This window comes from Canis lupus, chromosome 16 (genome assembly GCF_048164855.1).
Source record: "Canis lupus baileyi chromosome 16, mCanLup2.hap1, whole genome shotgun sequence".
In the NCBI taxonomy this organism is placed as follows: Eukaryota; Metazoa; Chordata; class Mammalia; order Carnivora; family Canidae; genus Canis; species Canis lupus.
This window is the reverse complement of record NC_132853.1, coordinates 20636398-20661111: the sequence shown is the minus strand read 5'-3', so window position 1 is coordinate 20661111 and position 24714 is coordinate 20636398. Positions and strand designations below refer to the sequence as shown.

The 24714-nt window shown below is 48.8% G+C and overlaps 2 protein-coding genes across 14 annotated transcripts in view; one reads left to right on the top strand and one right to left on the bottom strand.

The window, feature by feature from the left end:
* Nucleotides 1-24714, bottom strand: part of CDK5R1 (cyclin dependent kinase 5 regulatory subunit 1) — a 92832-nt gene that overhangs the window by 60627 nt on the left and 7491 nt on the right. For 6 of the 13 annotated variants that reach the window (XM_072779469.1, XM_072779468.1, XM_072779465.1 and 3 more), the window contains exons 2-5: nt 10649-10701; nt 9547-9744; nt 4730-4912; nt 3323-3391 (exon numbers count right to left, since the gene is read on the bottom strand). The gene's annotated coding sequence lies outside the window, so the exon portion shown is untranslated. Of the gene's footprint in view, nt 1-2232; nt 2447-3322; nt 3392-3554; nt 3698-4125; nt 4314-4729; nt 4913-9546; nt 9745-10648; nt 10702-14700; nt 17677-20350; nt 20802-22652; nt 22713-24714 lie in introns of those variants that run through there. The other 7 variants (XR_012008629.1, XR_012008628.1, XR_012008627.1 and 4 more) reach the window with 7 other exon arrangements.
* Nucleotides 1-24714, top strand: part of MYO1D (myosin ID) — a 326596-nt gene that overhangs the window by 299501 nt on the left and 2381 nt on the right. The window lies entirely within an intron of this gene.

Here is a 24714-nt window from a genome sequence, read left to right as displayed (position 1 = left end):
CGGATGGGTGTATGGGGTGAGCCAAGAGGCTGATGGCTGAATGAGCCAGAGAAAGGCAGGTAAGGTTAGTGAAGAAGAAATGGTGAGGGGAATGAGAGGAAGCATGAGGAAGCATGCAATCATTTGGGTCCAGATTCTCCCAGCCTAGTGACCCAGCCCCTGGGACATGGTAGCTGTTGTCACTGAAGGTAGGCTCCTTCCTGTTAGGCCAGGAAGCTGCCTCACCCTTCTGCTTTCTTCCTGAGACTCCAGGAGACCACAGCTACCTGGGGGAGGGCCTTCAGGAAGCTGTCATTACCAGAGCCCATCATACAGTCTCCTGTCCCAGACCTCATTGTTCTGGGGCTGAGAAGTTTGGGTCCTGAAAGTGGAAAGACATCTTCCTATCCAGTGGGATTCTGGATCTATTCTCATCCCTGAGATATGTTATCAGATGCACAGCTCTAATGTCATATCTTGTAAACCCGGGAAGAAAAGTTCCTGAGATCACCCAAAAAAAACACACAAGAAATTTTAGAAATCACCTGACAAGAAATGTCAAGTAATACTGACTGGAAATCAAACCATAGCAGCTGCTTCCCACAGCTGCATCCCATGTGGTGACCGTGTCTGAACAAACTAAATGAGTCTAAAAATAATCAGGAATCTAAAACTCTTTAGGAGCCGGGTCTACAAATGAGATAGCCACAGAAATGAGGAGGGGGTGGGGATTTGTCTCTGGGCATTTGGATCAGTGGTCAGACGTACATCACCCAAGGGACCGAAGAAATAACCCCAGGAGTCTGCAGTTCCCCACTCATCCTGATTGATTAAACCTCATGGTACCCATTTTACAGATGGAGAAAAAAGCATGTTGACATCTGTACTCTTCAGACTAAGAATTCCTAACCTCAGCTATCATCCAAGTCCAGGTGACTTCCTAAGGAAAACAAAAGCAATGAAATACAGAAATCAGTAACTTTTTCATTGTTTCTATCATATGTCTGAGCCCGTTAGTGTGGAGGGAGTTTATGACACTTTCCTAAGAAGCAACCCTTCTTTTAGTTGTGAAACCGAGACTTGGGACTTTCTCCCCAGTAGAGGAAAAAGTTGACGTCAGAAGAAAGTATGCTTCACCAAGACAAAAGCAAAAGGATGCTTTTTTTTAATTGTGGGAAATTTTATTTTATTTTTTTTAATTGTGGGAAATTTTAAAAGATATACCCATTTAGGCCCCCCTCCCACCAAAAATAGATATGTATTCCTGTGCATAGAAGAGCACCAGCAAAAAAAAAAAAAAAAATTTACTGCATTTTTATAGTAAGAAAACAGATTTATCCCTGGTTGTAGTAGCTCTATAGTAATCATAATAATAGTAGCAGCAAATGCTGGTTAAGCACTTATGCTGCTGGCATGTGCTGAGAAAGCTCTCTGCCATGGCTCATGACTCTTTGATCTTCACAAAATCTGGATGAGGGTGATACTGCTGTTAACCCCATTTCATGACCGAGGAAACAGGCATTGGGAGAGGTGTGGAAATCCACCCAGGGCCCACCGCCTGTCCACGGAGAGGGCCGGGTCTGCCCCCGCCAGGCTCACCCCAGACTGGAGGTCTGGGTGCAAAACTGCCCCAGTTCTAGTGTTGGTCAAAGAAGCTAAACAGACTGATTTTTTTTAAGAGTCTTCTGTTTCCTGTGGGGAGTTTTCTCTGATTTGCATTTCACCCTTTCGTTATTGGTGATATTGACGCTTCCTTTTCCTCCCCACAACGGGATGAATGGCTGTTGGTTTAGGAAATGGTGTCTCATCTCCGAATATGTTCTCAAGTGTTCCCTCCAAACACTGTAATGCTTTATCTTAACATCAAAGACTTTAAAGGCCTTCAGCAAACAAGGATAGTTTGGGACAGAACTCTTTCATTCAGACCACCCGTGGGAAACCTACTTTTGAAAGGCTTTCTAATCCCGAATTGGGTAGTTTCTGCCCACGATTAGGAGACCAGGAGACCGTATCAGGCCTTCAGTGGCGGGATGGGAGTTGAGACAGGAAGTGGATGATACCCCACAAAGAATTTTTTTTCTATACCATTTTTAGCTACCTTTTCCTTTAAGCACAGAATATAAAATTATTCTTGGAAGATGTGTACATCGTATTAGACACGAGTATTTGGAATGTTTCAGGGAAACTGGGATTTATGTAATCCAGGTTGACTGGTTAGGGTTCTGTGGACAAAGAAGTAATCATGACCCATACCTCAGCAAATTAATGTTTTCCCAAATCATTTTACGTTTTTGGTCATGTGTTTCACTAGTATGTCTATTTAAGTATTCCTTAACGCTCTGGCTCACAAACACGGAAGCAACTTCTGTGAGGTGTTGAAATTTCCTCTTTAACTTCCTCAGACTTCTTTTCAGTTTGTTCTTGATTGTGTGGGAATTTGTGGGCCTCGATCGCAGAAAGTCAGCCTCTAAAAGAGGAAGACTGCTTTAATGTCACTCTCATAACACTCAGTTTAGACTGCAGAAATGATGTACATCACTTGGGCCTTCTCGTCCCTATTTTAGGTGTGTTTCCAAGGAGTAGGTTGGTTGTCATGGTTTAGAAGAACTTCACTGTCAGGATGCAGTCATGCTAGAGGGAGGCACAGGCCATCTGTCCCTCAGGGAGAGGTCTTTAGGAAATAAATAGCCTTCTGGCCGGAATGCTTTAGATGTTTCTGTGCTTAATGCAGAACTCAAGGTCAGATCATTTCTCAAAGCCCAGTTCTAGAATTCTGATCTTTTAGGTAAATGTATGGAAAGGTAGTGTGCAGGCTTTAGCTTTCCCCAGTTGTACTGGTCAGGAAGTAGCTGGACCAAGGGGCTAATTCCCTCCCCCGATCTTTTCTGCATCTTTGTCCTTCTGTTCCCTGTTCATTCTCCACCCCCACTATCCCACCTGCGGGGAAGATGAACTTTGCCAGTCATCTTTGAACAGGGTAAGGTTAGAATTCTGGAATGCAGGAATAAGAGCAGTTTGCGTTTATTACTTTTGTTCAGAGTTTTTCTGAAACTCTGTGGCTTGTGGCTGTGGCAAGACAGACCTAGTTGAGAATCCTTCCCTACCCTGGGGTTCCAAGAGTGGCTTCCAAGATTAGCCCAGAGCACAGAGGACTCTTGGAATGGGCACCTAGCACGTGTCTAGCTAGACAGACCCAGTTCTGTCGGTCAGGAAATGGCACTCCAGTCAGATTCAGTGTCCTCTTATTCCTGGGCATGCCACGGCAGCTGAGAGCAGAGCCCTTGGGAGCCAGCTCCTGCCAACCGACACCTCCCTGTCACATGCCTATTATTCATCAACATACCTCTTTAATATCTTACAAAGTGTGATGCTCCAGACCCAGGCAAGATGTGTCATAAAGGGGAGACTTCACCTGGTGGATAAAAAGGCATGTGTTCCTGCCCACGTTTTGCTATTCGCTGAGTTTTCAGAAACTTCCCAACCACACCCCTTGGTCTTTGTCTGAGTTCAAAGGGAGGCATCTGTGCTAACAGGATGTTTCTGGGCTCAGTCCCTATGGCATTCAGGAGGCTGACCTTGGGAAGTCCACTCCAGAGACTTCATCTGAGCCCAGGGCCTGGGCCACCCCCCTCAGCTAGCATCCCATCACCGGCTCAGCAGTTACAGAGACAATTAAGACCAGTTTCTGCCCTCAGACAGTAGTTTCACGAGTCTTTCCCTGTTCATGGGAAAATACAGTTTGAATGATAATAGCAAGAGGTTGGGCTTCAAGTACCCCTAAAAAATAAAATTAAAATAAAACCCACAGATTTTCTTTTTCTGGAGCAGGGATCTGAGTGGGAACGCTGTCACGTGCGGCAAACTGCTGCACGATGGTCCTTGCCCCCCTTGGTCTTCAGGGGTCCCACTAATGCGATTTCACATCTCCTCAGGAGTAGTAGCCCTCTCTCCTCTCTGGCCGACAGAAATCCCCGGTTTAAGGGAGAAAAACGAAAGAAAGCCCGCTATTCGCCCACATACCCCATTTCCTAACGTTTTTGTCTGAGCCCAGCCTATCCCCTTAGCTGACCGGAATCCGTGTCCCCGGTCCCTTGCAGCCCCCCAGCGAGCTCAGTGCGCCCGCAGATGAGCTGAGCCCCAAATCACCTTCTCCAGAAAGACCAACAAGACCAGCCGGGAGGAGGGAGGGCGGTGTGGGGTGGGGGCGCCACAAGATGCGTCCAGCTGCAGTCTGGAAGGGGGCCTGAGCTCCGGCCTCTCGGGGCGCCCCGGTGCAGGGCTCACGGGCCGGGCCGCAGCCCCGCGGAGTCGCTGGGGCGCCGTCGCCATGGCAACCGGAGCCGCGCAGCCTCCGCGCAGCCTCCCCGCCGCGGCCCACCCGGGCCCACCCCGGGCGGCGGGACCGTCTTTGTCTCGCTCGGCGCCCGCGCCCCCACCCCCACCTCGGGCCTCCCCTCCCCTCCCCTCCCCCGCCTCTGCCCCTCCCCCTCCTCCCCGTCCTCCCTCCTCCTCTCGCCCCTTCTCCCTGCCTTTGTCGCCGCAGATGCCTGGAGCCCCGGGCTGCGCCCGCCGCTCCCGTTTGTTATTCTTGGGGACCTCAGTGCCTCACTTGAAACCAGTCTTTTAAAGAGAGGATTAAGAGAACCGGAGCTGCTCTTCCTCACCCGGCCCGTGGCCCCCCTGCCCCCCTGCCCTCCACCCCCCGCCCCGCGCCCCTAGGGCGGCGGAGCTGGAAGTCCTGCACGCTCACCTCCTCCGGGCACGGAGAACTGACCGCTGGAGTTCCTCATCCAGATGGGATTGCCGTCCCGAGTCAGAATGCCCAGGGCTTCCAGGGCTTGAGCTCTTTGGGTCCGGGGTGTGTGGAATTGTTGTGTAAGCAAAATGTGCCGTGCTGCTTTTAGCATTCAGGGTACCCTGGTGATGAAAAATGCTGGGGCCACAGTAATGACCCGCAGCCCATAAACCCTTCCGTTATCCATCTTTGTCCTGGGGCAACATAGCAGCTCTGATGGGTGGCACCGCTTAAATGTCAGATTGTCTTATATTCTAGCAGGTGCCCTCTTCTTTATAGTAACAGTGGAGGAAGGAAGGAAGGAAGGAAGGAAGGAAGGAAGGAAGGAAGGAAGGAAGGAAGGAAGGAGCGAGCATTTGTGACACACCGTGATCTAATTAGATTTTAAAAATAAATATATTCTAGATGTTAGCTATATCTGTCCAGCACACCGGCATCTGGTTTACCTGTATGTTTTGGAATAATCTCTTCCATGTTCTGAAAGACACACTCAGTATTTAAACGATGAAACAGTAATTAACAGGAATCTCAGACCACTCTTGTCATGGTCATGAATCAGTGGCTCTCCAGTATCATCTCGTTTCCATAACATTCCATGGCCCCATTGCCATCATTTCTACATCAGAAACCTCAGCATGGCTGAGGTTTCAGTTTAAAGTCACCCCCTGATAAATAAATGAATTTATCCTAGATATTCACACAGAACAATGTCTAGACAGCCACACAGCAGTGGAACAGTGGGTGCTTGTAGGGAGAGGAGCTGAAAGAGCTAAAGGAGAGGATGGAAGGAAAAGGTACTTTCCCTATATTAACTCTAGTACCTGTGGATGTTATATTATGTGCCATTTACTACTGACTTTTTAAAATAAAATCTGATATTAAAATTTAATATCACTTCCTCAAGAATGCATTCCCAAATTCCCCCTAAAGTAGGTCTATGTGATTCCATAGATCACTTTTTACGTTCAGAGCTCTGCCCAGAATTCTGGCTAAACCATGGAGAGTGTATAAGTCATATTTATCTAAGTCTCCATGCCAGACTCCAAGCTCCATGAGGGCAGGAGCAAGATCTGTCTTATACGCCACCATATCTTCAAGGGCTGACACACAGTCAGCATTTAGTATGTATCTGTTGATAACAGAGATGAGGAGAAGTGGACATGAAGGCCAGGAAATCGGGAGGGGTGCCCATCTCTGTGGCCCTCTGAGCTTAGTGACCTTCCAGAGGCTTGACCACTCCCTCCTATAGTGGTTTGCAGATGCTTCTCTAGTAATCCTGGTGTACAATCAAGGTTAAGAATCCTTGCTCTAGGGCTTCCCAGAGCAAGTGGGGACACTTATGTTTACCAAACCCAAGGATTTTATTTCAGCCATAAAGCTGATGCTAATACACTTTAGCCTGGACAAAGAGATTATTTGCTTTAGCCCACTTCAGATTGTTTCAGTACTGCTCATAGAACCTCTCCCTCACTTTGCCTTAAAAAGCCTACGGGTCCCGTTCTGTGACAGTTGTTTAAAACAAATGTAACTATCTAATCAGGGCACGAACCATTTTTCAGACTTGCCAGGGCAGCAGTGACCTAAATATTACTCAGGTGTCTGACTTCCCGCCCCAGAGGAAGAGTGTATTTGGTTTGATTGTTTTCATGCTAAGGAAGTTGAGCCAGTAATTCAAGGTCCCCATTGGGATGGCTGAATCATTTGATGCTATGAAAGAGTTATTTAGACAGAAAGCAGTGGTATAGAGTTATAATGGAATTAATTTTTAGCAGAATCAGTTATGCACTCAATCTAATTCATTGTGCCATTTTTTTTAGTTGTTAGTAGATAAAAACTGGAGGGGTTGGTGGAAATATCTCAGCCCTTTTATACCATCCAGAGTAAATCTTTGGAAAGGGTGACTAACCCATTTATGAGCCAACAGGTGTAGTGGTAGACTGTTCTGCCCTCTTGATCCCAAGTAACCCTGCAGGCAGTAAATAAGGCCTGTGTTAGAAGCCACTAAAGCTGTATACACGCAGCAGGGAAATCTGCCTAAACTGCCCACCAAGGTACTAGATACAACTGACTTTCTACTAGAAATGTCCCTGCAACTCAAGGTCAAGGCAAATTTGGCTAGCAGTCACCTGGGATACTTCCCACTGAACTGTCTCAGGAGACTCGGGAACAGGGAAATAAAGGTTACTCTTGGGCTCTTAAGTTAGTGATCATGGAGAAAATTGGAACTCTTTGTGGCTGGCAGGAAAAGCACAGATGTGGCCTGAGAGAGCCTCTCGTTTCCAGCCATCATGCTCCAGCCTGGATCCAAACGACCCATTTCTGGGAACTTAAAATAAAAAGTAAGAAAGCAGTCAAATAGACTGGAAACCCCATGGGGCCTTTGATGTGTCTACCAGCAGCAGCATGGTGAGTGGTTTCTGTGATGTGGGATTCCTGAGCAAGAAGGACTGGACCACCGCCACTGGTTCCTCTCTCATTATAGGGCCAGAAATAGATGCCCCATCCTGGGAAAAGGGAAATAAGGCTGCATGGAATGTTTCATCTGTTGGAATATTGTTCTGCGCTGCCTGACAAGATTACTGAGTTCTCAGTTCTATAGCAGTGGCATTGAGTAAGAGTCTGAAAATTGATGCATTATGTACTCGCTTAAAATAGCAAATGCAGAATAGAAAAACCAGAGCTGCTAAGAAGTGTGCAGAACATATTGATAGAAAGGCCTGCTTTGCCTCTGTTATTAGCAGCATGAAAGGGTATATCGGAGCAGGGGGCAGATTTTCCATCAAAAGCAGTCATGTGGTAAAGGCTTCTGTACCACAGTGAGGCAGGGGTACATTTTTTAGCTAACATAACTGAGTGCAAATCCTTCTGTTCTCAAACAGGTGGTAGAAAGTGGGCAGTTGGTTTCTTTTCACGTCAGTGTTCTGGAGTTGGTTTATGAGATGGTTGCTTCTGTTTTAAACTCTTTGAATTCCCCTCAGAACAAAAATCCCTAGTTACTTGCTACCTAATCAAATATTCTCTGCCGTGGGTTACGGGCGCCTGGATGGGCAACAAAACTGAGTAAGACTGAGGGGGAAAATGTATAAAAATAACCTTGTCATCATCCTTTGTCAGCTTAAATGGGATTTTTTTAAGTACCCAAGAACCAATTGAAGGGGCCTTCTAGAATCGACAAGCCTCCTGCCAGCATGGACCTGGATGGTGGCAGAGTGGTCTCCTAAGGGGCTGGCCATGGCCAGGCAAGGAGGCCTGGAGGAGCAAGGGCTCTTGCAGCCTCGTCGTAGTCGTTTGATCAGCACCCTAAGTGTAAGACCCTCCTTCACTGAAGCACTTCACTCCATTGACAAATGTTCATGGAGCACAGACGTAGCACCGACCACTGCACTGTAGCCACTTTGCCTACATTTTCTCCAGCCTTCCCCAAAGTCCCATGGAAGAGAGAGCATTACCCCTCTTATTTATCCTTGTTTAGGAAACTGAACCTCAAAGGATCAAGTCGTTGGCCAGAGCCAGGCAGCTGGGTTCAAACCCCGGACCAGCTGATTCCAAACTGCAGGTTTTCCTCCACCATGTCCCATTGTGTCCTCTCTCAATTAAGCAACATTCCTAGAAATACAAAGAACCTGAAGTCCCCAGGCCATCTCTTCCCTGCTGCTGCTGCCGCTGCCGCTGCCACTGCCAGCTAAAATGTCCCGCTCTCATGTGTGTTATAGTCAGTTCCACAAGACTGGTTGGTGTCCGAGACAAATCACTTTTTCCAGGCTCAACAAGCAGTTGAATGCGCTAACAGCCCCTAAATGGGGACTTGAGCTAACCATTCAGTAAAACATACTTTGCCGATTGCTGTGGGACACTGACCAGTTTCAAAATTCCTATAGGTACCACAGTTTTAGAGAATGTGGCCCTCTATTTCCAAAGCCAAGATTTCTGTTAATTCTTGTTTTTGTTTTTCCCTTGTAATTTGTACTATCACTCCTAGGAATCCTGCTTTAAAAGTTTGGATGTCTTCAGATAAAGATTGCTGGAAAGAATGTTGGGGAAAGTCTTTTAAAAAAAATGTAATAAAGGGTTTGAAATAGGGACTAAGGGACTCAGAGCAGGAGAGGGTGGCAGCCAGGTCGGGAAAGGCACGGTTGCTCAGGTGGGGTGACTTACTTGCCATGCTGACACTGCATTCTCAGATTCTAGGTTTATTTGCCTAGTAGAGCACAACACCACAATGATATCATAAGTAATGATTTTATAATAGAATCCACATACACAGTAGATTTTGTGAAACAGTTGTCATGTGTGACCTACCTTACTGGATGTGTTTCCCTTAAGAAAAGGAGAGTAATGAGCTGTGTATCCCTGAGTCTGCCTCATGTGTAGTACAACCCTTTGGATTTCCTTCCCAGAGGAAGTCAAGCTCTACAGTGTCCAAAACCAAACTGATTGTCCCAGTCTCTTCCATCCCCCAAGCTGAAGAGCTAGGAACACGGTAAATCCCCTTTTACCACCCACATTAGTCAGTTACCAGATTTCTTACTCCCATGCATCTCTCAGACTTGATCTATCTTTGTCCCTCTTACCAACCCCAACCCTCGCTCTCTGATGGGCAAGTTTGCTAACTGGTCCTCCAGCCAGTAAATGCCCACATCAGTGTCTCTTCCACGTCACCTGTTTTCTCTCCATTGATTTAATGTATTCGCTCTTGATTAAGCTTCTGCTATATGCCAGACAACCTTTTAAGCATGGGGGATATGGACAAGATTCCTTCCCATGGAGCTTACCTTTGGGAAAGGGGTGGGAGCTACAGGCAGATAGATGGTGAACAAGCCAAGGATCAAACAAGTCAGTTTCAGATAGTGGTGCAGGCATTGAAGAAAACAAAGTATTATCCATCTTCCCTACTTAAGAATCACTGAGGGGGTGCCTGGGTGGCTCAGTGAGTTAAACGTCCGATTCTTGATTTTGGCTCAGGTCGTGATCTGAGGGTCATAAGATAGAGTCCCCAGTCAGGCTCTGCACTGGGTGTGGAGCCTGCTTCTCCCTTCCCTCTGCTCCCAACTCACAGCTTGTGTGGGCTCGCTCTCCCCCTTCCCCCCCAAAAAAAGAATCCTTAAGAGTATCCCCATTGCCTACAAATCTGAGCCTATACTCCCAGCCTATCTGGCTGGCCTCAGCTCCCAAACACTCTTCAGTCCTGACCTCTGGTCCTGTGCTTGACATTCTCTCGACATTCTCTAAATTTCACTTTTAGGTCAAGCTTCAAGGTCATCTCCGTCTGGCCAAGTCCTCCTCACCCTCTGAGGGGCAGCTCATTGCCTCCTGTCTGTAGGGTTCCGGAGATCTCTGTGTGCTAGGGAAGCCCAGGTAGGCTTCAGGGAGGAAGCACAATTAGAGCTTGGGGCACGTTGTCAAAGGGGGAGACCCAGTGGCTTTGCCGCGTGAGCCCACTGGGCTCACTGTGAGCCTCTTCTCACAAGGACTCAGCACCGTCTCAGAGCTGCCTTCCTCTGCAGGGAATAGTGTGAGGAAGAGAAACCAGTTCTAGAGCAGGGTACTGCGAGCCCAGTTTGTTCAGACAGTGTGTCTGCCTCGCAGATCCACCAGCCACACGGCACAAGAGGCTGCACCCTCTCCACAAAGCGGTCCATGTCTGCTTGGCACTGGGCACTCCCCTCCACTCTGCTTCCTGCACGACTCTACAGACCTTTAGTGGGGCCAGCTCTAGTGCCTTAGATAGTAGCCATTTGTTCGGTCGGCCTCCCTCCCAGGGCTGTAAGCTTCTTGAGAACGGAGCTGTTTTATTATTTATCTTGCAGCCCCAAGCCTTAGACACAGATGTTTGATGTGGAATGCGTTTCGAGACAATGCTGAGGAATTCCTGACCTTGAGAATAGACTTCTTTTTCTTGGTTCCCAACGCTGTTCAAAAATGCCATCCTAAAAAAAAGAAAAAGAAAAAAGAAAGCCATCTTCTAAGCCCAAGCCCAGTGAAAATGATTAATTTTACGGAGACGTCCTTCCCATGAGCCTCGTTTTAGTATGCACGCCCCCAGTGTGTTCGCATGTAGTTGAAGGCCCTTCGGTACTCCGTCCTCAGATGGGGCACTGCCGTCCTGCTCGCTCCTCCACCGAGTGACCCACAGCCACTGCAGATGGAGGCTAAGATGCTCCCTGACTGCGGGGGACTGAGCAGGGAGCTACAGGAGGGTGTCCCTGACAAACCACTAGAAGCCATCTGTTCAGAGGAAGATGTGGGTCCTGGGGCATGTTCAGTCCGGTCTCACTTTGCACGTTCATTAATGATGTGAGTAGAAAATAAACACCAGCATTCACAGATGGTGCTAACTTTGGAGGTGCTGTTAACAGAAGCGTCAAGATAGGAGAAGTAGAAATGTAAGCAGGAAACAGCAAAGATGTTAAAACAACAACTCTCAAACAGCTATTTTTTGGTAAAATCAAGCCCCTCAGAACACAAGCACCAAGACGAGAAGCTGAAGGAGAAGGCAGAGAACAGGAGCTTTCGGACAGATGTCTCCCCAAGGCCCCGGCCTCTTGTGACAGACGCAACATGGCCCGGGCATCCCCCTGACCCAGCCTGCAAGGCCACTCTGGTCACGGCCGCTGCCCCATTTGTTTTGTGGTAGGCCTTCTGTTTGGTTTGGTAGGGTTTTGTCTCGTTGCTGCTGTTTTTTGTTCTTTCTTCATATTTGAGGAAGTTGTGGGTTTTGTTCTTACAGTTTGGCTTTGAAAGATTTTATTACCCCTCGCATAAAGCATTAATTTGGGCATTTGGGGAGGGACCGCGGAATACACCCTTTAAATGAAGAGTCCAGATTCCAAATATATAAAGCAGAAGGAATCACTTCTCACCACCTCCATCTCTGATGGCAGGAGGGAGAGACAAACCAGAGAGGCAAGCAGCAGCCCTTGGCCTTGCAGAGGGTCGGGGCAGGGGTGGAGGGGCACCAAGCTGCCTCCATCCACCTGGCCAGGGGATAGCTGCCAATGCACAGAGCATAGGAACCTTCTGGATCTGGATGACAAAAACATAAACCAGGAGTGTCCAGGGAGCAGCAGTTCTCCTCAGGGACTCCTGGTGGAAAGGCTAGACACCAGTAGGCACCAGGGAATAGTCAGGACAGTGCAGCAACTCTCCAGGCACCACGACATGCCCCCTTCTTTGACTGCCTGGAAGCAACTGTGCCTGGCAACATCAGCCGTCTTCTGGCCAAGGAGTGGAAGAAGTAAATGCCCAGGAAGTGAAAGTGCACATAAAGTGGGGGTCATGGTCACAGCAAGACCGTCCAAACCTTAGTCGCATTCTGAATGCTTTTGACTCTGACTCGTGAGCACCAGGGATGAAAGAATCGCATCCCTGCTGCAGCCAGGCTGCCCCACACGAGCACTAAGAGAGCATCTCAGCGTGAGGACTGAACAGATGGGAGTCAGTGGACGGGGGCATCATTCCAGAGACAGATCCCCCGGGCCTGGGTCTAGCCTCACCACTTAGCGGCTAGGAGGAGCTCCTTGACCCGTCCAAGCCTCTCTGTCCTCATCCACAGCACGGCTGCAGTCACAGCGCCTCATAAAGTTTGGTGAGGATTAAAGGGGGTGATGGGAGCAGTGAAAGGCTCCATCCAGTGCCAGAACATGGCAGGTTCTTGATGAATGCACGATGATTCTCAGCCTCCCCTGCCCCAGTCAAAGATGCCTTTGCGTCTACACAAGGTACGCTACTAAGCAGTATCAGCCTTGGCCGGCACATATCTGTTTATATATGTATATATGTTTCTAAACTCCATCGGTCCAAGCGTTTGTCAGCCTACCACATGTGTTTATTTCCCCGAGAACTTCATTAGCAGTGGGGCAGGAACACCTAACAGGGGAAAGCCTGGATTTACCAAGCAAGGTAGTGAGTCACTGTGCAAAGCAATTCTTCTGTGCCGAAAAGCATCCCCTGAATGGTGAGCATCCCTAATGCTCTATGCTTGAACAGACCCTCACTCAGAACCAGGTGCCAGGGGCATGCATGCCCAAGAGCCTAACCAGCTCACTTCTCAGCGATCCCGCTTTGATGATGCTCCGGGCTGGCCCCAGGTCTTCTGGTTGGTGTCTTATGTCAGAGTGAGTCCCAGCTACTTTCTCAGCCTCGTCTTTTAAGAAATACTATTCTTTCTTTAGACATTTATGGAACTCCTGTTTTGTCTTAGACACTGCAGTAGGAGCTCTCGGCAGGGGAATGAAAACTCCTCCGCTCTGCTGTGCTCAGAAACACATAGTAAATAACAGGAGCAGCTCACTAGTATATTCTAGGGACTATTTTAGCAGCGGCATGTATAGAGGCTTAGGCTTAGACTCAAGCCTCGATGCCTGGGTCCAAATTCTGGCGGTGCTGTGTGACCTTGGCTGATACTTAGCCTATGTGGGCCATGTTTCTTCTTCTGAAAATGGAACTTACCTCATGCAGTCATGAGGATGTTGCAAGTTGATATTTATAAAGCACTAAGTACATACTATATGCTTTCTTGCTATTCTATTATTATTATAACACTGGCATACCTCATTTTACTGGGCTTTGCTTTACTGTACTTCATAGAAAGTGCTTTTACAGATTGAGGGTTTGTGGCAACCTGGCGTCAAGCAAGTCTCATGGCACCACTTTTCCTACAGCACTGGCTTCCTGTCTCTCACGTTTTGGTGATTTTCCCAATATTTCCAACTTTTTCATTGTTATTATATTTATTATGGTGACCTGTGACCAGCGATCTTTGATGTTACTATTGTAATTGCTTTAGGGGCCCTAGAAACTGAGTCCATGGGCGAACTTAAGTGATAAATGTTATGTATTCTGACCCCTCCACCGACCAGCTGTCCCCCCACCTTCCACTGCATGTCTCTCCTCCTCCCCTGCAGGCTCCCCACTCTCTGAGACACAACATTATTGAAATTAGGGCAGTTAATGACCTTACAATGGCTTTTAAGTGTTTACGTGAGAGGAAGAGTCACACACCTCTCGCTGTAAATCAAAACCAAGCAATGATTCAGCTTCCCGAGGAAGGCCTATCAAAAGCTGAGACAGACCAGAAGCTAGGCCTCTTGCACCAAACAGCCAAGTTGTAAACGTAGAGGAAAAGTGCTTAAAGGAAATTAGGGGCAGCCCTGGTGGCTCAGCGGTTTAGCACTGCCTTCAGCCCAGGGTGTGATCCTGGGGATCCGGGATCGAGTCCCACGTCAGTCTCCCTGCATGGAGCCTGCTTCTCCCTCTGCCTCTCTCTCTCTCCCTCTCCCTCTCTGCCTCTCTCTTTTTTTCTCTCTCTCGGTTTCTCAGGAATAAATAAATAAAATCTTAAAAAAAAAAAAAAAAAAGGAAATTAGAAGTCCTCCTCTAGTGAACACACATATGATGAGAGCAAAACGGCCTTATTGCTGTTTAGGGGTCGGACCAGAAGACCAAATGAGCCACAACATTCCCTTAAGCTGAAGCCTAATCTAGAGCAAGGTCCCAACTCTCTTCAGTTCTGTGAAGGTTGAGAGAGGTAAGGAAGCTGCAGAAGAAAAGTGTGAAGCTGGCAGAGGTTACTTCACGAGGCTTAGGAAAAGAAGCCATTTTCTTAACAGAAAAGTACAAGGCAAAGCAGGAAGTGCTGGGGCAGGAGCTGCAGCAAGGTCTCCAGGAGATCTAGCTAAGATCATTCATGAAGGTGGCTACACCCAATAGCCTCCTATTGGAAGATGCCGCCATCTAGGACTTTCAGAACTAGAGAGAAGTCAGTGATTGGCTTCAGAGGACAGGCTGACTCTCTTGTTAGGGGCTAATGCAGCTGGTGACTTTAAGTTGAACCTCATTGACCATTCTGAAAATCCTAGGGCCCTTAAGAATTAAATGTACTCTGCTTGTGCTCTATAAATGAAACAACAAAGCCTCAATGACAGCCATCTGTCTACAGCATCGTTTATTGAATAGTTCAAGCCCACTGTTGAGATTTACTGTTCAGAAAAAGAGTCCTTTCAAAATATGACTGCTCTCTAATGATGTACCTGGTCACCCAAGAGGCCTGATGGAGATGGATCAAGGAGTAATATCAACTTTCAAGTATTACTGCAGAAATACATTTCAGAAGGCTCTGGTTGCCACAAATAGTGATTCCTCTAGTGGATCTGTGCAAAGTAAATAGAAAATATTCTAGAAGGGATTCACCATTCTTAATGCCATTAAGAACATCTGTGATTGGGGCCCCTGGGTGGCTCAGTCGGTTGAGTGTCTGCATTCAGCTCGGGTCATGGTCCCAGAGTCCTGGGATTAAGTCTCACATCAAGCTCCCTACTCAGGGAGTCTGCTTCTCCCTCTCCTTCCGCTGTTCCCTCTCTCTCTCCCTCTCTCTCTCTCTCTTTCAAATAAATAAAATCTTTTTTAAAAATTGTGATTTGTGGGAAGGGGTCAAAACAACAATGTTGGGCAGCCTGGGTGGCTCAGTGGTTTAGCGCCGCCTTCAGCCCAGGGCCTGATCCGGGATCGAGTCCCACATCAGGCTTCCTGCATGGAGCCTGCTTCTTCCTCTGCCTGTGTCTCTGCCTCTCTCTCTCTCTCTGTCTCTCTGTCTCTCTGTCTCTCATGAATAAATAAAATCTAAAAAAAAAAAAAATGTTAACAGGAATTTGGGACAAGTTGATTCCTACCCTCACAGAGGACTTTGAGGGATTCAAGACTTGAGTGGAGATGTGGTGGCCACAGCATGAAAACTAGAATTAGAAATGGAACCTGGGCATGGGACCGAGTTGCCTCCATCTCATGATGACCCCTGAGCAGAAGAGGAGTTACTTCTTACGAATGAGTGAAGAAAGTAGTTTCTTTTTTTTTTTTAATTTTCATTTATTTATGATAGTCACAGAGAGAGGGGGGCGGGCAGAGACATAGGCAGAGGGAGAAGCAGGCTCCATGCACCGGGACCCCGACGTGGGATTCGATCCCGGGTCTCCAGGATCCCACCCTGGGCCAAAGGCAGGCGCTAAACCACTGCGCCACCCAGGGATCCCAGTGGTTTCTTTTTTTTAAAAAAAATGATTTTATTTATTTATTCATGAAAAACACAGAGAGAGAAAGGCAGAGACACAGGCAGAGGGAGAAGCAGGTTCCATGCAAGAGCCTGATGTGGAACTCAATTCCAGAACTCCAGGATCATGTCCTGAGCCAAAGGCAGACGTTCAACCACTGAGCCACCCAGGCATCCCAAGAAAGTGGTTTCTTGAGATGGAAACTGCTCCTGTGAAGAGGCTGTGAAAACTGTTGAAAGGACAACACAGGATTTAGAATAGGACATCCACCTAGGTGATAGAGGAGCAGCAGGGTTTTAGAGCGCTGACTCCCAATTTTGAGACAAGTTCTACTGTGGGTAACATGGTATCAAACAGCATCACCTGCTACAGAGAACTCATTCCTGAAAGGAAGAGACAAGCTTCACATTGCCTTATTTTAAGGAACTGCCCCAGCCACCCCAACTTTCAGCAACCAGCACCCCGATCATCAATCCAGCCATCAACATCAAGGCAGGACCCTCTACCAGCAAAGATTCCACTCACTGAAAACTCAGATGATGGTTATTATCTTTTAGCAATAAAGCATTCTTTAAGGTGTGTATATTGGGTTTTTTAAGACATAATGCTATTTATTACACACTTTAACAGACCACAGCATAGGATCAACTTAACTGTTACATGCGCTGAAAAAAACAGAATAAGTCATTTGACTCGTTTTACTGTGAGGTCTAGAACCAAAACTGCAGTGTCTCCGAGGTATGCCTGTATTCACCTTTTTTTTTTTTTTTTTTAAATTGTATTATAGTCAGAAGCTGGTGTCTGTGTGATGGTGATTCTTAGGTACTTTGTGAACTTCCTTTTATGGTCTTGTGCCTGCTCTGTGTGTACAGTGTCACTTCTCTGGTGGGTGCTCTGTAGTTGAGCACAGTGAATACACATACACACAAGTTTATGAATTGGGTTCAAATCTGTGTTCTCTTCATGTCGTCTGCTGGTCTACATGTGTTTTAGGAAAGCGTATTAAGATCATTTTCTGTAACGGTAGACGTGTCATGGGTACCTTCCAGCTGAACTACTCCCCGATAAAGAAAACAATTATTCAGTGAGTGCTTTCCCCAGCAGCACTTTTTGCCAGCCTTCTTGTGATTCATATTTGCCTTGTGCAGCCTGTTTTGTTTTAACTTTTCCTTGTCGCACTGATTTAGATGGATCTCAGGCAAACAGCATGGCGCTGCATTTCTAAATTAAATCTGAGAAGTCCCTTTTAACAGGGGTTCACACATCCACGTTGGTGTTTTCTTGTTCCCACATTTCTTCCTAGCTGTTCTTTTGTGCCTCTGCCTTGCAGTAGATGAAGCAGAGTTTCTTTCCCACTTGCTTCCACTTTTTCCAGAGTTGTATATTTCAGTAGAGCATTCTTGTTTACCATAAGTTCATTTTCTTCACGTTTGTGCAGGTCTTAGGGAGTCAAAAGTCCATCAGTGTCCCTATACACCTCTCCGATGCAAGAACCCAAGTGCCTCCCTGAGGATCACCACTCCATCTGTCATGTTGTTTTCCAGGACTGTATTTAGATCAGTGTTCGACTAAACCCCCAGAGTTAGTCATTTTCATTTGTTACTACTTTTTACAGTGAATATACATTTAGATTTAGCTTGGTGTCTGAGAAAGTCTTCATTTCATCCTCATGCTCAGATGATTGGCTGGGTATGGAATTCTAGGCTGATGGTTATTTTCCTTAAATGTTCAGAAGAGTCTGTTTTCATTATTTTCTCACTTTTGATGAGAAGGCCTACTATTCCTTTGCAAGTAATGTGTCTTTTCCCTCTGGGTGTTCTTAAGGTTTCTTCTTTGCCTTTGGTGATCGGCAGGGGGTTGCTGTTCAAGAGATTAAGAGAAGAGAGCTTGAGGTTTCAGGTCTTTACTGGAAAACCATGTGTTTCCCCACGTAGGGATTCCTTTGCCACTTTGTCAGGCTGGAAGGCAGACTCATATGACATTTTTCTAGATCCAGCAGCCTGGCGGGGCTCAGCCTCAGACCTCAGACCCAGTGCCCTCCAGTGTGGCCCAGGCATGACCCCTGCTCAAGCCAGCATGTCCCCAGGCTTGCCATCTGCTAGACCCTCCCTCTCACAATGGCCTCATGTCCCCCTCCCTCCTTCTAACTCCCAGAGATTATCCTTTCTTTACTTCAGCTTCCACTTTGATTTTAAATATTCTTTCTGTGGAATTTTATTCACATTTCTAGACACTGATAAGCCGTCAGGGAAGCTTGTCAGCTCCGATCATGTCATTGGAACCTGCAGAGCACGGTTGCACACTCTGAGCTGTGAGAGAGCCGTGGACACAGATGAACAGCCAGCTTAGCCCAGGGGGCAGGCGGTTCTCAAAAACTTTGGGGACTGAAGGGATTTTAGCAGAGGAGTGACAGGATCCTTCTGTGCCTTGAGAAGATCTCTCTGATGACAATGTGGAAGACGTGTTTGAAGTGGGGTATGGGGCAAATTGAAGACAGAGGAATCCGTTGGGAGGCTCCATCAGGGCTGAGCTCTGAGCTGCGGTTGTGGCAGTGGACAGAGACTGCAAAGGCCCAGTGAACAGAGCTTGGTGACTTGTTGTGGGCCATGGGGGGAGAGGAGAGATCCAGGCTGACTCCTGGCTTTCAGGCCTCTGTGACCAAGCAGATGATGACCACTCTGGCTACCATAGGCTTGACAAGAGGAGAGAGCCAGTTTTGAGGAAGGGGCCAAGAGGATGAGCTCAGCATTGGACCCCATGAAGACCCAAGTCAGGGGATTTGTCTAGTAGGTGGCAGCAGATATGTGCTGGACCTCAGGCTAGGATGGGGATACTGATTGGATAATGGTCACTGAAACTGCAGGCATGGCTGACACTGCTGTAGGATAATGTCTGAGATGAAAAGGACAACAGATAAAACAATACTTAAGGAGTAAGAATGCAAATACTCCTCTGGGAGTCCTCCTCCTTCCTGATGTGCCAATCGCAGACATCACCACCTCTGGAATCACACCCCAGCTGAGGTGGCTCCCTCCAGGTGTCCCATGCACCTCACAGGGTGTTTATGTTTGCCCATCACCCTGGCAAGAATGGGAGTGTTGGGGCAGCTGAGTGGCTCAGTCGGTTGAGCATCTGCTTTCAGCTCAGGTCATGATCCTGGGATCCTGGGATCTAGCCTCGCACCAGGCTCCCTGCTCAGCAGGAAGTTTGCTTCTCCCTCTCCCCCCTGCTCATGCTCTGTCTCTCTGTCTCTCTCTCTCTGTCTCTGTCTCTCTCTCTCTCCTCTGTTTCTCTCTCAAATAAGAAAATAAAATTTAAAAAAAAAAAAAAAAGAAGAAGAATGAGAGTATCTTGAGCTCGGGCCTGGGGCCCAGCCAGGGTAGGTGGTCAGTAAATAGTTGCCAAGAGAAGAGTAGGCCAGGGAGAAATGGAGAAATGGGTGATGGTGGTTGGCAAGGAGAGAGCAGAGGCAGGGTCACAAGTAGGGTACATGGGGTTTCTGCCCACAGGACCTCCTGGATGCTGGCTCAGTTCAGGGATGTAGAGGCAGGTGCCAGGCTGGGCCAGGGCCTCAGGACAAGCTGCCTGTCAAGAGCCGTGTAGTGACAAGGGAAGTTTTATCTTCTAAATAAAAATGGTGACCCCATCCCTTACCAGCAGCAAGCCCAAACAGGATTCAGTAGGCCAGGAGATGGGACACTCCTCCCTGATTTCAGCACCGTGGGGCACTGAACTCTCAGACTCGCTTTAGAAGTGACCTTGCCCCAAGTACCCATTCGACTCCAACAGAAACAGAAGTAGCATTTCCTAAAGCCGGATTTTGAAAGACTAGCCTCCTGTGGTTTGACACAAGTAGAGGGGCTTGCTTCCTGAAGCAAAACGCACTGAGACAGCTGCACACATGAGCTCTAGATGTCCCATCTATAGCATGTCCTTGGCAAGCACCCAAGCCTACTCGTTTGTGTCCTAGGGGTGCCTTGAAAGAGAATGGCCTGACTCTCTGGTCCATCACGAAATGCTTACTACACGTCTCATCACTTGGAGAGGTATCTATTTACAACCTGCCTGTGCTCGGTGCAAGGCGAGCTTCCTCCCACCACATCCTGTGTGCAAACATGAGAGCGCATGTTGCACTAGCCTCACATTCTCGGGAGCACCTCGCCGGCCCCCAGAGAACATGCTCACCGAGGCACTGCACTGCACTCCACCCCCTCCATTCCCCTGTAGAGTCCATTTATCAGAACAGGTCACCACTGCTCCAGCAGGGAATCAGCAACGCCACTGAGATAGTGTCCCACTCATTTCTGCACGTCCTAGTCTGCATGGAGCAGGCCAGTGGGTGGGAGTCTCCTAATCCCAGCTGAGCAGAGCTGGACAGGAGGGAACATTTTCTGGGCCAGTTCAGCTCCCACGGAGACTTTTCTTGCCCCATTCTGTGCAGAACTGACAAAAAACACAGGGCTTACATGGGGATGCCCATTGATCAGGTCTTGCATTTACCCACAGATTTCTCTAATGAGGACAGGACTCTAAATGCAAAATGAAGGAACGTAATTTGATAAAGGCCATTTGCCTGCAATGATGGCTCGGAACAGATGAAACAAGATGAAAGTCCCCGAATTCCAGAGTTTGCTGAGCCATTAAATCCTGTAACAGAAGATGGGGAGGAAAACACCCCTCCCCTTGCAGCCAGCCTCCAACGGCAGCTGTCATTTGGCTTGGCATGCCATCAGAAGAAGACACGCTGCCTCCATCTATAAAATCTGCCTTCTTTTCTTTAAAATATCAGGAAGGTAGAAAGATTTCTGGGGTGGTGAAGCTCCAGCAAGAGAGGCCAATTGATCCTCCTGGAGTGTCCACTTCCTGTCTGCCACTCGTACCCAGCTACTGGTGTGTCTCCAAAACAGGCACAAGAAACCCCTTCCTAACAACAACAACAACAACAAAGAAACCGCTTGCTGGTCTTAAAACCATTTTGGTTGAGCCTGAAATGAGAAAAAACATGGTTTGAGGGCAAAGCTCTTATTTATTAAGATTTTATTGTATTAGAGGGGATCCCTGGGTGGCTCAGCGGTTTAGCACCTGTCTTTGGCCCAGGGCGCGGTCCTGGAGTCCCGGGAACAAGTTCCGCATCGGGCTCCCAGCATGGAGCCTGCTTCTCCCTCTGCCTGTGTCTCTGCTTCTCTCTCTATCATGAATAAATAGAATCTTAAAATATATTTTTTTATTGTATTAGAGAGTGCACACACGTGCACATGAGTGTGGGGGGAGCTGAGGGAGAGGAATAGCAAGCTGACTCCGCACCGAGTACAGAGCCCCATGCAGTCACAATCCCACCACCCTGTGATCACGACCTGAGCCAAAACCAAAATCAGATGCTCAGTCGACTAAGCCACCCAGGCATCTTTAGATTAACCCATTTTTTTGTATTATTGTGGTAAAATGCACAAAAATTTACCATTAGTCACATTTAGTACAAGTCACAATGCTGTGCAATCACCACCACTGTCTAGTTCCAGAATATTCTCATCATCCCAGAAGGAAACCCCATACCCTTTAAGCAATCCCCCCACACCCCACTCCTCTGTTTTTGTCTCTGAGGATTTGGGTATTTATAGTACATTTCATATAAGTGGGATTATGCCATATGTGGCTTTTCATATCTGGCTTCTTTCACTTAGCGTGTTCCCAAGGTCCATCCATGTTGTAGCCTGTGTCAGCACTTCCTTTTTATGGATGAATAATATTTCATTGAATTGATAGACCACTTTGTCCCTTCATCAGTTAATAGATATTTGGCTTATTTCTATTTCTTGTTTCTTTTTTTTTAATATTTTTATTTATTTATTTATTTATTTATTTATTTATTTATTTATTTATTTATTTATTCATGAGACACAGAGACAGAGAGAGGCAGAGACACAGGCAGAGGGAGAAGCAGGCTCCATGCAGGGAGCCCAACGTGAGACTCGATCCCAGAACTCTGGGATTACGCCCTGGGTTGAAGGCAGATGCTCAACCGCTGAGCCATCCAGGCGTCCCAACTAAGCCACCCAGGCGTCCCCTATCTCTTGTTTATTGTAAATAATGCTGCTGTAAACATTCTGGAACACGTGTGAACATCTGCTTTCAGGTATACCAGGAGTGGAAGGAATTGCTGGGTCATGTGGTATATAATTTTATGTGTGACTTACGGAGCAGCCACCAGACTCAATCCACATCATCCTCTGTCACCTATCGGTGGCTGTGTGCAGACGGCACCAGCAGAGGTTGCTTAGCCCAGATCTTGAGACCAGAAGACTGGTTCTCCTTCCAGCCCCACACTGTTCTGTTCTAAAGTCATCCCATGTAGCCCCTCACCCCCCAACTTCTGCCCAAACCCCACAGCACCCCATGAAGACGGGCTGGGAATCAGGGAAGGAGCAGGAGCACAGGCAAGGACTGTCACTTAAGCTGACAGTACAGAATATTCCTTTGCTATTCCTTGCTAAGGGGCAAGTCTCCCTTGTAGAACCCTCCCATTTTACAGGCTGTCTGGCCACTTTCCCTTTGGAATGAACTTCATGGGTTGGGTGTGCTTCAGCCCTACAAGGATCCCAACCAACTGTGCCCAGCATTTACACATATTTGAAGCTGGCAGAGCTGTGTTGAAAGGAGGGAACAGTTTGCAGAGCAGATGACATGAGGCTGCACACCACGCTTGCGCCGCCAGCCCAGAGCAGCCCAGCTCAAAGTGTGTGTGTTGTCCATCAGCACCAAGGGGGCATCCCCACATGCATGCCGCAGTGCATGAGCCAGCCCTCCAGGGACTTAGATTCTAGAAGCAGAGACTGTACCTGTGCTGAGGCTGCCTAGAAAGGCTAGCAGAGATGCGTCCAGAATATTCTCATCGTCCCCTGCAAAATGAAGGAATGTGATTTGATAAAGGCCATTTGTCTGCAATGATGGCCAGCCCAGTGTGGGGAGGAGCAAACTGGAGCACTGGTTCTCTGTGGCTTTTCTATCCTGCAACCCCCACCCTGGCAGCTCCATGTTCAAGGTGAAGTTGGGCCACTGTTACCTCGTTATCTGTTCTAGCCCCTCATCCCTCTTTGGTTTCCCACCAGCCTCAACCCTGCACCAAGAGTGTTGAGCAGATGCTAGAGATGCCCAGAGCCTGAAAGAAGGAGGCAAAATGCAGTCAGGGGCCCTCTCTGTGGACACTGAACTCAGGGCTAAGGAGGGTCTGGAGTCAGAAGGACCCGACTGAAAGTAGTGTGTCTCAAAGGGTACAAATGCAAGAAGGTGGGGGTGGCTGGGGAGTCCCATCCCCACCCCTGTGTTTAGAATATGGCCCCTTTAGAGCCTTTTCCCGAGGACTTTGAGGCCCACAGGTGACTCTAGAACCCACTGTGTGCACAATGGGGTACCATGGAGAGGGGCCGCAGATATGGACTGGGAGGCTGGGCCTGTCCCCAGCAGGGCACTGAGGGAAGGACACATGCCCACCAGGAGGCCAGGACAAAAGGGAGGCCTCTGCCAGGGTCAGAATGGGGGCATCTCCAAGGGATAGGATTCCAGCTCAGGGGGGCCCGGAGGTGGTGCCAGGGTGACAAGGAGGAGAAAGAGGTGACAAACTCAGGAAGGTGCAGGTACCGAGTCCCGGAAGCATCACCAGGTACAGGCAGGGCCACGGTGCAGAGGCTTTGCTGGCCCTGGGCCAGCAGGACGGTGGAGACCATGGTCGCAGGTCCCCACACCGAGACCCTGCACAGCAGCCCTGGCTCCCCCGGGAACAGAGACTGCCTGAGTCATTGCCTTTGGTGGACTCTATTTTTATGTCCAAGTCTGGTTAAAAATAGCTGTCTAAGCCAAGGTTTTAGCTGCAGCTGACAAGACATTAAGTATTAGGTACCTGATGCCCACAAGTGATAACCACGGGTCTCTTCCTGCTCCAGCATCCGTCTCCGGGACATACCCAGGGAGAAGGCAGGCAGGAGAGGGGCATGGGGATGCCCCCTGGCAGCATGGAGCCCGGGAGAGCCCACGCTGGGCCCCATGTCCGTCCAAGGGGCCGCAACTCCTGCCAGGCCAGCGTGTGCCCAGAAGGCACCTCGCACATACCTGGGCACAGCAGGGTCAAGTGCACCGCCGGACTGGCCACCAGTGACACCGCAGGCCCTCTTCCTTGCACCTCTGGCTCCGAGAAAGCCGAGGGGTACCAGCCAGAGTGTGGCATGGGGGTGTGCCAGCGTGTGTGAGCGCACAGGAGGTGCCTGCCACTTTGCACACATTTCTCTGCTCAGCAAGAAGGTGGCATCTGGAATATGTGCGGTGTGGCAGCCCTCGGCAGGTGCTCCCACACTGGGAGGTGACAGGGAGCCACCACCACGCTGGCCTTGAGCATCCCTGGAGTCGGAGAGGGCCTGCCCGCGGTGCTGGGAAAGCGGGGGTCAGCCCCAGTTCCCACGGCTGGGCCCTTTGGCCGGCAGGACACCCAGAAGACCTTTCACCCAGGAGAGCCCACGGGCAAGAATCTCCAGTCACGCCTAAACGTGCCTTCCCAGGCTCCCTGTTGCTCCACGGACTGCTCGGTAGCCCTGAATCAGAAGCCTGTGCCCCTCCTGACCACGAGCCCCCTGCTGCCTCTAACGCCCAGGTGACTGGGGACCCGGCCTCAGGCCAGAGCCTCGGTGGCTCTGACCCAGCGCGGCAGGCCTGGTGCAGGCCCAGCGACCCAGCGTCAGCCCCAATCCCTGTGGATCGAGGCTGCAGCCAGCGCCGGCCCTTGCTGCCCTCGCCCTCTCCGGGGTCACCGCCTGGGCCACCGCAAGGCCCGGAGGAGCTCGGCACAGCTCGGCACACGGCGGGCCCCAAGCGCTGCCAGGGCAGTTCACCCCACTCTGGCTGCCTGCTAAC